The sequence below is a fragment of the Equus asinus genome, chromosome 17, assembly GCF_041296235.1.
Source record: "Equus asinus isolate D_3611 breed Donkey chromosome 17, EquAss-T2T_v2, whole genome shotgun sequence".
Lineage (NCBI taxonomy): Eukaryota > Metazoa > Chordata > Mammalia > Perissodactyla > Equidae > Equus > Equus asinus.
The window spans coordinates 3236496-3244398 of NC_091806.1; positions in this window are offsets into that span (position 1 = coordinate 3236496).

A 7903-nucleotide genomic window follows, 5' to 3' on the forward strand; every position below is an offset into this window, starting at 1 on the left:
GTGAAGCAAGCAAACCACCACTCGGCCACGAGGCCGGCCCCTATTCATTTCTAAACTATGGCGCTAAAGCCAAAAGAAGTGATGAAGAAACACTGAGGTTGGGTTGGGACGTGTAGTTTTCTATTTCAGTTCATGTTTCTTGATGGTCAATATTTAATCCCCCAGTCAACAACTGTTTTGTAAAAATCAGACGATGTTTCTGATGCTTAAAGTGCCCAAATTTTTAGATTAAAGACAAAAGAATACAGTTGAAAACCTTAGCAAACTTTTAGGATAAACTTCTAAGAGAAATTACTAGAGAATGACTAGTTTGTAAGCCAAGTAACTACAAAGATGGCAAGTCACTTATTTAAAAAGCAGGAGGACGTGACTGTAGCCGGTGTCTGAGGTAAACCCAAGGACATTCTATATGAACTCTGTGTGTCAGTCAGGTTTCTCCTCCCTGGGAATTAACTGGTTATGGTTTTTGAATATATCTGCTCCAGCCTGAATTTTCTCATCCAGAGGTGTGGAGTCCACACATTTCATGTTCTGCTATCTTCACTCACTGTAAAAAAAGAATTATTTAAAAGTTGGAAATAAGGCAAAAAGTTGGGCTGCTTGTCCTTCCAAAGTCATACAGAGGCATCACTTAACGAGTTCACCCAAGGCGAAGCCAGGGGTTATTTAATTTTCTCGCCGAATGTGCCTGTGTTTGACTTTGCTATTCATCATTTGATTATAGCTAGGTCCTGTGAAGTTAAGACATTAATTTGTGTTTTTCTATCTGGTAGGAAAGAGCCCTAAAGGTTATGGGGTTTTATTGGCCTGCAGGACACTAAGCAGTTTCTTCTGTAACCTAGCAATCTTATCTAACATTCTTGTTTGGAAAGTGCTCTTCCTGGTGGATTACATACGCTCTTTTTCCTCAAATGTGCTTGGGATCAGCTTTACCACCTAATGGTTCTGACGTAAGTTAATGAGTTAAACAAAACCTCTGACACAGGTCCATTCTGTATTTGAATGAGCGCCGTGATTCACCATTTTATTATACTTGGACTCAGCTGATAGGTCTCCGACTACACTCTCCCCTCCCATCTCCAGTAATGACTTACGTTTTATGTTGCACAAGAGTCACCTGGGGAGCCTGTTCAGAAGGCAGGTTCCCCAGCCCACCCCTCGGAAAGTCTAATTCCGGGGGCTCAGCATGGGACCATATGATATGTATTTTAATAAGCACCCCCAGGAGATTCTGAGGCTGGTGATCCTCAGACCAGACACCTGGAGAAAGCCCCCGGTGGACTGCGTGGTGGTGACGGTCCTAGTGCTGACTTGGGTCTCCCTGTTCGGCGTGGGCAGAGACGACTGGGGTTAAACGTCGAGGGCTTGGGATGGACTGGAGTCCAACAGTCCATTTCCCTCAACTTCAGCTTGGAGGTGGCAGCTGACGGCAGACGTTCGTCCAGCCATTGGCTGAATCAAAACAGGTGCGGGGGCGTGGGGCCACCAAGAATCTGTCTATATTGAGGTTGAACCTTGAAAAATTGCTGATACTCAACTCTTTATTGGCCTTACAAAAATTGCGGTTTTGTATGGGTCAACTTAATTCCTCAAGTGTTTCCAATTTGAAGCTAATTTAGCAACCGTGTGAATATGACAACTGGGACGTGGAATTTCCCCTATTTGGGGAAAGTGCCTCATAGCTTTCATCAGACAAAGCAAAAAAATTAAGGACTGTCTTCCCAGAAGAATGCATAAAGTACTACTTTTTGCAAACCATCTCAGGGGGATTTACGGACTCCTTAAAAGTCTAGGGACTCTACAAACTTCCCGCTGATGGCTGCACTCTCTCGGGACGGAGCTTTGCTGCCCCCTGCTGCCACACGGCTCCTAACGCAGCTTGCTCTAGTCACGCCTGTCTTCCTGCCTGGAGCTTTGTGGGCGCTAGAAGCAGCTGTCCGCTCACACCCAGGGACAGAGTAGTCCCTTCTGCGCAGGATGGGCAGCTCAGGAGGACTTACTGATAACTCACACACTGCATTGGCTTCGTACAGGGTGTGGGGGAAGCTTTGTGCTTTGACAGAACGCTATGCATTGCCTACAGCACACCCTTCAGGGTTATCAGATTCTGACGCCAGGGAAGCTATTTTACAGCCCTGCCCTGTAGATGATGAGAGCAATGCCAAATAAGCTTTGTTTCTAGAAATGCAAATTTTGCCTTGTGGGGAGAGGTTCCCTTGACTTTCTTCCCGAGGAGGAAGCTGGTTTGCCTCCATTTGGACATCCATTTAAATATTCCTGGTCTGTAAGTGTGTCTTGGTTATAACATCTGCGTGGTCCCCTCATTAAGAGTTACATAAAATCTTTAACGTGCTCATTTGCTATCTATACAAGAGCCCTAATTTGACTCTCTTTTGAAAATTATCCCTTAGCAATGCCAGGCTCATAGTCGCTATCTCTGATTCCCATCTGGGATATGGCAGGGCTGGCTCTTTCCTTGAAAGCTAGCAGTCTGATTAAGGAGACAACATTGGCAGTAACTATGGAATTTTTAAGAAATCCGCCCCTCCTCCCCCACGCCCCCACCTTCGATCAGGTAGCTCCCTACCTCACTGCCTCGGGGTGTATGGCAAAAACAAAGCAAAACAAAACAACAAGGGAGTTTGTAAAGCTTTCTGGATTTCGTTTTCCTAAAGCTTCAGTCGATAGAAGAATTTAGGAGCGGTGGAGCAGGAGAGAACGGCATCTGGAGAGAGAAGAGATGTGGCTTTTCCTCCATGAAACAATGAGGTGACCTCAGGCTGAGGGGAGAGCGCCAGGAGCAGCAGCCCCACAGGCCGGGCTGCAGGGGTGGGATGGAGGGGGCCCAGACTCATGGAACAGGGGCGGGGCAGGGCTGGGGCCGCAGCTAACCCCTGCAGACATTTGCCCGTGAGAGAAACCGAGCCAGAGACAAAGACAGAGAGACAGAGAGAGAGAGAGAGAGAGAGAGACAGACAGAGAGAGAGAGAGAGTGAGAGAGACAGAGAGAGAGAGAGGAGAGAAACAGAGTGTGTGTGTGTGTGTGTGTGTGTGTGAATGAATTTGGCCTCTAGCTTTCTGGGCTATTTTAAATCCTCAGATCTTGACTAAGACAAGCTGCATTCTGATAAACTCATTTGTGTTCTGGGGCTACATTTTAAAACTGAAAAAAAGAATAGAAAATATCAGAACACATTGGAGAGAGTAAAACCAAGTGTTGCATACACTTTCCATTTCAGTTGAGTCAGTGTGCATATTATTTATTCGACTAGCTTTGTCTATCTATGTAATTTACTGTGGGTAGTGAGCAAAAAAAAAAAAAACAGATGGCAGAACACTGACCCTAAATGCATAAAACAGAAGTCAAATTCAGCTCTACTAGCTTGGTTGTACTCAGAAAACCTGCTTTCTTTTTCCTGTTTCACAATGGCTCCAAAGGAATATCAGATTAAGTCTGAAAGAAACTTTACCTCCAGGCTCCTATTCCAAAGGGAATGAGCAGTTACTTTGGGTACTTCTGGCGGGGCTTTGTCTACTTTATCTGGGCTCCTCGTGTCACATGAACAGCCAGGGGACAGGAAGCTGGGCCTAAGACGCAGTGGCCGCCCTCCTCAGACTCGCGCTCCTTAAACCAGCCTCTGCCAATCAGGATAGAGCAGCCAGTGGGCAGGTGGGGTAAGGAGGTGAAGGCTTATTTTTCAGGATTTTGGGATCTACTTTTCAGTGTGGTTTTACTATTTAGCTTTCAGGAGTACAAATTCTGTGAAGATCAAACTCGCTGACTCACTTTTATATTAAAATGTACAAATCCCTACCCAGAACAAGCAAAAATTTCGTGATTATGCATCATTTCCTGACAAAGCTGCAACTGTCACTTTATAAAGTAATCCTGTCCCTATATAAAAGTTAATTTTAAACATGTGACAACAGTGTAACAGACATTCACAATGGACTAGAAATAAGATGTGTCAAGAAGCTAACCCAAAATAGAAGTGGAATGTTTAAAAAAATTCTATGGCTTATTCTGGGATTAATAACAGTATTTCATTTTTGGAACTTTAATTTAAAAATTAAGGTGGAGTTTTGTAAAGCATTTAGCTCTTACCAGCTTTTATATTCCACTTAGGGAAACTGAGTCTGCTTTAGAAGAGACGGGTTGACCCATAGAAAGCTCCTTAAAATGCTTTTTGACACCTCGCAGTAGAGGTGGCTGTCACTCAGAAACTTGCCCAGGGAGTCTGGAACTAGGGAGAGGCAGGGACAGTCACAGCCCTGGGGCTCTCGCCAGGCTTCTCATTTCTCTGTTGGGACTAAGTTCAACCTGTTACTACCTGGTTTCACACTTTCTATTTGGTTTTGGCCTAATTTTGTTTTGTAAAATGCAACCTTAGAGACCGCAGGACAGAAACACAGCCCACACCAAAGACTAGGATGAATCCCCAGCTACTATTTGCTGAAGGGGCAAGATACTGATTTTGTGTTTATTTCAAGTGAAAACTAGCACCTGCGACGCTTCTTCCCTCCAAATACAGTGAGAAACCACGTCTCCAAAACAGAGCAAAGATAAAGCAAAAATGAAAGCACTCTAGTTTATTTAAAAACACCTGGAACATCACTTATATTTTGATGGAATTTCGTTTTAACTGAGTACTTTTCTGGGAAAGATATTGGTGCCATATACAGGCTGATAAGAGAATATCAACAACAGACGGGAGGAGCAGGCGTGTCAGTCTGCATCTGTGTTCTTCTGAATTACTCTGCAGTAAGGGGCCATCCAAGGAATGCTGTTTCAGTCACATCCTTGCAATTGCTACAAAGGCGCCATCTGAACTAAACACTCCCAGTGCCTTTGTGAGGTGAATGGGAACCCGTATGCATAACCAGGGTTTAGAAAGAACAGTTCACACTCATCTACTACGTGGAGACCCTGCTCTTCCCTCCGTCAGCCCTGCAGTCCAGCTGTACTGACCTGAGGGAGACCGCCTGAGGCTGAGCTGCAGGGGGAGCAGGGCCTGTTGTCCTCGTGGTGCGAGGTGCTGGGGGAGCAGTGGAGGGCGAGCGCAGTGAGTCTGGATAATTCCTCTAAGTGCTCCTTCCCCCAGCCCTGCTTTACACTGCACTCTGACTGTAAGTGTGTCTCTGGTTAGCGCCCCTCCTCCCGTCTGCATTCACTTGCTCTCACAAAGCACAGGATTTCCGAGTCCAGGTGGATCAGGAAGAGCGCACAGGCTCCGTGGCAATGCTAAGTTCTAAGCAGCGGCAGCTTTTTGATAAGACACGTTGACCCCTGCACATGCCCCAATTTCTCAAAAGTGAGATTTCATTCCGCAGCTTGTCATAGTTATAGAACTGTAAGAGCCTCCCCAGATTCATAAGTGTCTTTCCTGAAAGCTCCGAGCATTAACAAATGTTACCCATGACTTAGTGATAACCAGATTTCAAATTCCGGCCCCCACTGTACAGGTAGATAACCTGACACAACAAAAGAACTGGCTTGCCCACGGTCAGCTGGGAGTAAAACCTGAGTCTCTCAGCTCCTAATTTAGTGGCTTATGTTAAATTACAAAACCTCTTTAGCCCATGGGTACATAATCCTGGAACCCTGCACAAGCAAAATGGGCCCCAAATTACATTCGCACCAGAGAACTTCCTTGGATAATTTATCAAGTGTGAAAATAACATTAGAATATTCTGCACAATTGATCAAGGACTTTCAAATCCATTATAAAAAACATCCCTTTAGGCAAAATAAATAAGGTTAAAATTCAGCATAACAGATTTACGAGTTTAAAACTAGCTTCAAGTGAGGACTACAATTCCAGCTACAATACAAATGTCCCAAGTTTACCCAAAGAGTTTAAGACAACTCCATTAAAACTGTTCAACTCCCTCAGCAGTGAGATTTACGAGGAGAAACCAAACGTGGAGAAGTCTCAGGGAGAGTGACATTAAGCGACAAGGCAAATGTATCCAAACGTTATTTGCAGATTCTAGGTGGCGCATGTTCACTGTACAAGTCTGTCAACACTTCTGCATGTTTGAAAAATTTCACAATAAAGTGTTGGGGAAAAAAGCAAAAAAAGTAACATCTATGCCTTACCACCTAAAACTTAGGTGACAAATACCTGAAATTGGTCCGCTTTGACTAGTACTTCCACTCATTATGAGATATGTGAGTGTGTGCTGCGTGCCAGGCACTGTGCTAAGGGCAAGGTTTCGGCAGTGGGCGGTGTCCCTGTCGTGCACAGTTTACATTCTGCTGAGGGCTGAGTGGAAGAGAACTGCTAGGATGGGCTTCTGGAACCACTGACAGCGTTTCCTTCTTGGGTAGGGGAATCCACATGCCCTTCTTCCCACTGAACTTCCGCTCTTACCCTGAAATCCACCTGGGAGGACGCCGGGTTAGCGCCACCAGTCAGCAGCACACGGATGCCCTGCCCTGTTCTCGAGGCTCTCCCTCTGGAGGAGCAGCTGGGAGCAGCAGCACTCCTTCCGGGAGTGGACCACCCCTGCATTCAGAGCCCCTGGCCTTGAGAGAGCAGGGGCTGCCCCTCCTTCCCAGGGCTGGTGTGCTGCTGAGGGGGGGCCGCCCCTCCTTCCCGGGGCTGGTGTGCTGCTGAGGGGGGGCCGCCCCTCCTTCCCGGGGCTGGTGTGCTGCTGAGAAAGCACTGAGAGGAGGAGGAGCATCTGTCTCCTCATTCCACAAGGTGTTGTCCCCATCTCTAATTACTCTTTAGTATATTTTACAATTTTATAATAACAACCCAAGTTTTCGGGGAGGAACAAGCTGTAAAACATTAAAGGCTTCGGTGACATTTAGTGAACTAGGCATCTCTTTGCAAGCATCTGTCTTTGGCTGCAGGAGAAGGTCAGGACCTGCAGAGATCCATCTAACCTGATGTCATCAGATGGCCTTTCTGGATACTGGGAATTCGGAACTGCCAACTCCATTCTAGAGGCGTTAACAGCCAACTGCAGAACCAACTACAGCTTATCAGGGGAACGTGGGAATTCAAAAAAACTGATTTCAAAAGAAAAATACAAATGACTACTGTGGCATTTTCATTTCCTTAAAGCGCTGCACTGCTTAGCTTCCAGGGAACTGGCATCACGGAAACACCTAATAGTATCTCACAGAAACAATGAGTAGAACTTAAGGGAGGCAAGCCAAGAAAAGAGCAGCAGTAACTGAATAAAGTACTTCAAGGTCGCACGTAAGAAAAACCTCTCTGATAATTAAAAACATCTTCTGGTCAGCAGAGACTTGGGACTCCCTGGAGAAAAGAAGGACAGGCCACGGCGCCTCTTTAACGAGAACGCACTCTAACTGCATGCGTAATCATAAACACGCTCAGAGTTCATCTAAGACATACGGGTATAAAAACAGTAACGGAGGATAATTTCAGAATTTTATGCCCACCACAAGACGAACTGCGAGAGATCACCCAACATCTCTAGATGAGTCCATCATTGGGGGAAAAACTCACCTTTCATTCTTTTTCACATTTTTTCTGATTCCCCAAAATAAAAGATGAATCATACTGCAGTACAGCCCGAAAATGCCACTGCTGCAGCGCCCGCAGGAGAGCAGAAAACTACCGAACTACAAACCGACACTCAGACTGGCTTTCCAAGAGCAAAACGCGTGACTGGCAGCAAGGTCCATCCAGCACTGGGTTGGACATCTTCAGGAAAAGAGGAAATTTTACTTTTAAGTTAGCAATGTCCAAGAATGATGTCAAAAGATAAATACCTTAAAAGGTTAATAAAATATAAATACACGGCCCAAATACTTGTAGACCAACAGGGTGAAACTTGCATGTTTCAAACCAGCTTTCCAGGTAGGACTTGACTCTGAGTTGAAGTCTTAACGAAAGTTTCCATTTGGAGTGACAGTTTAACC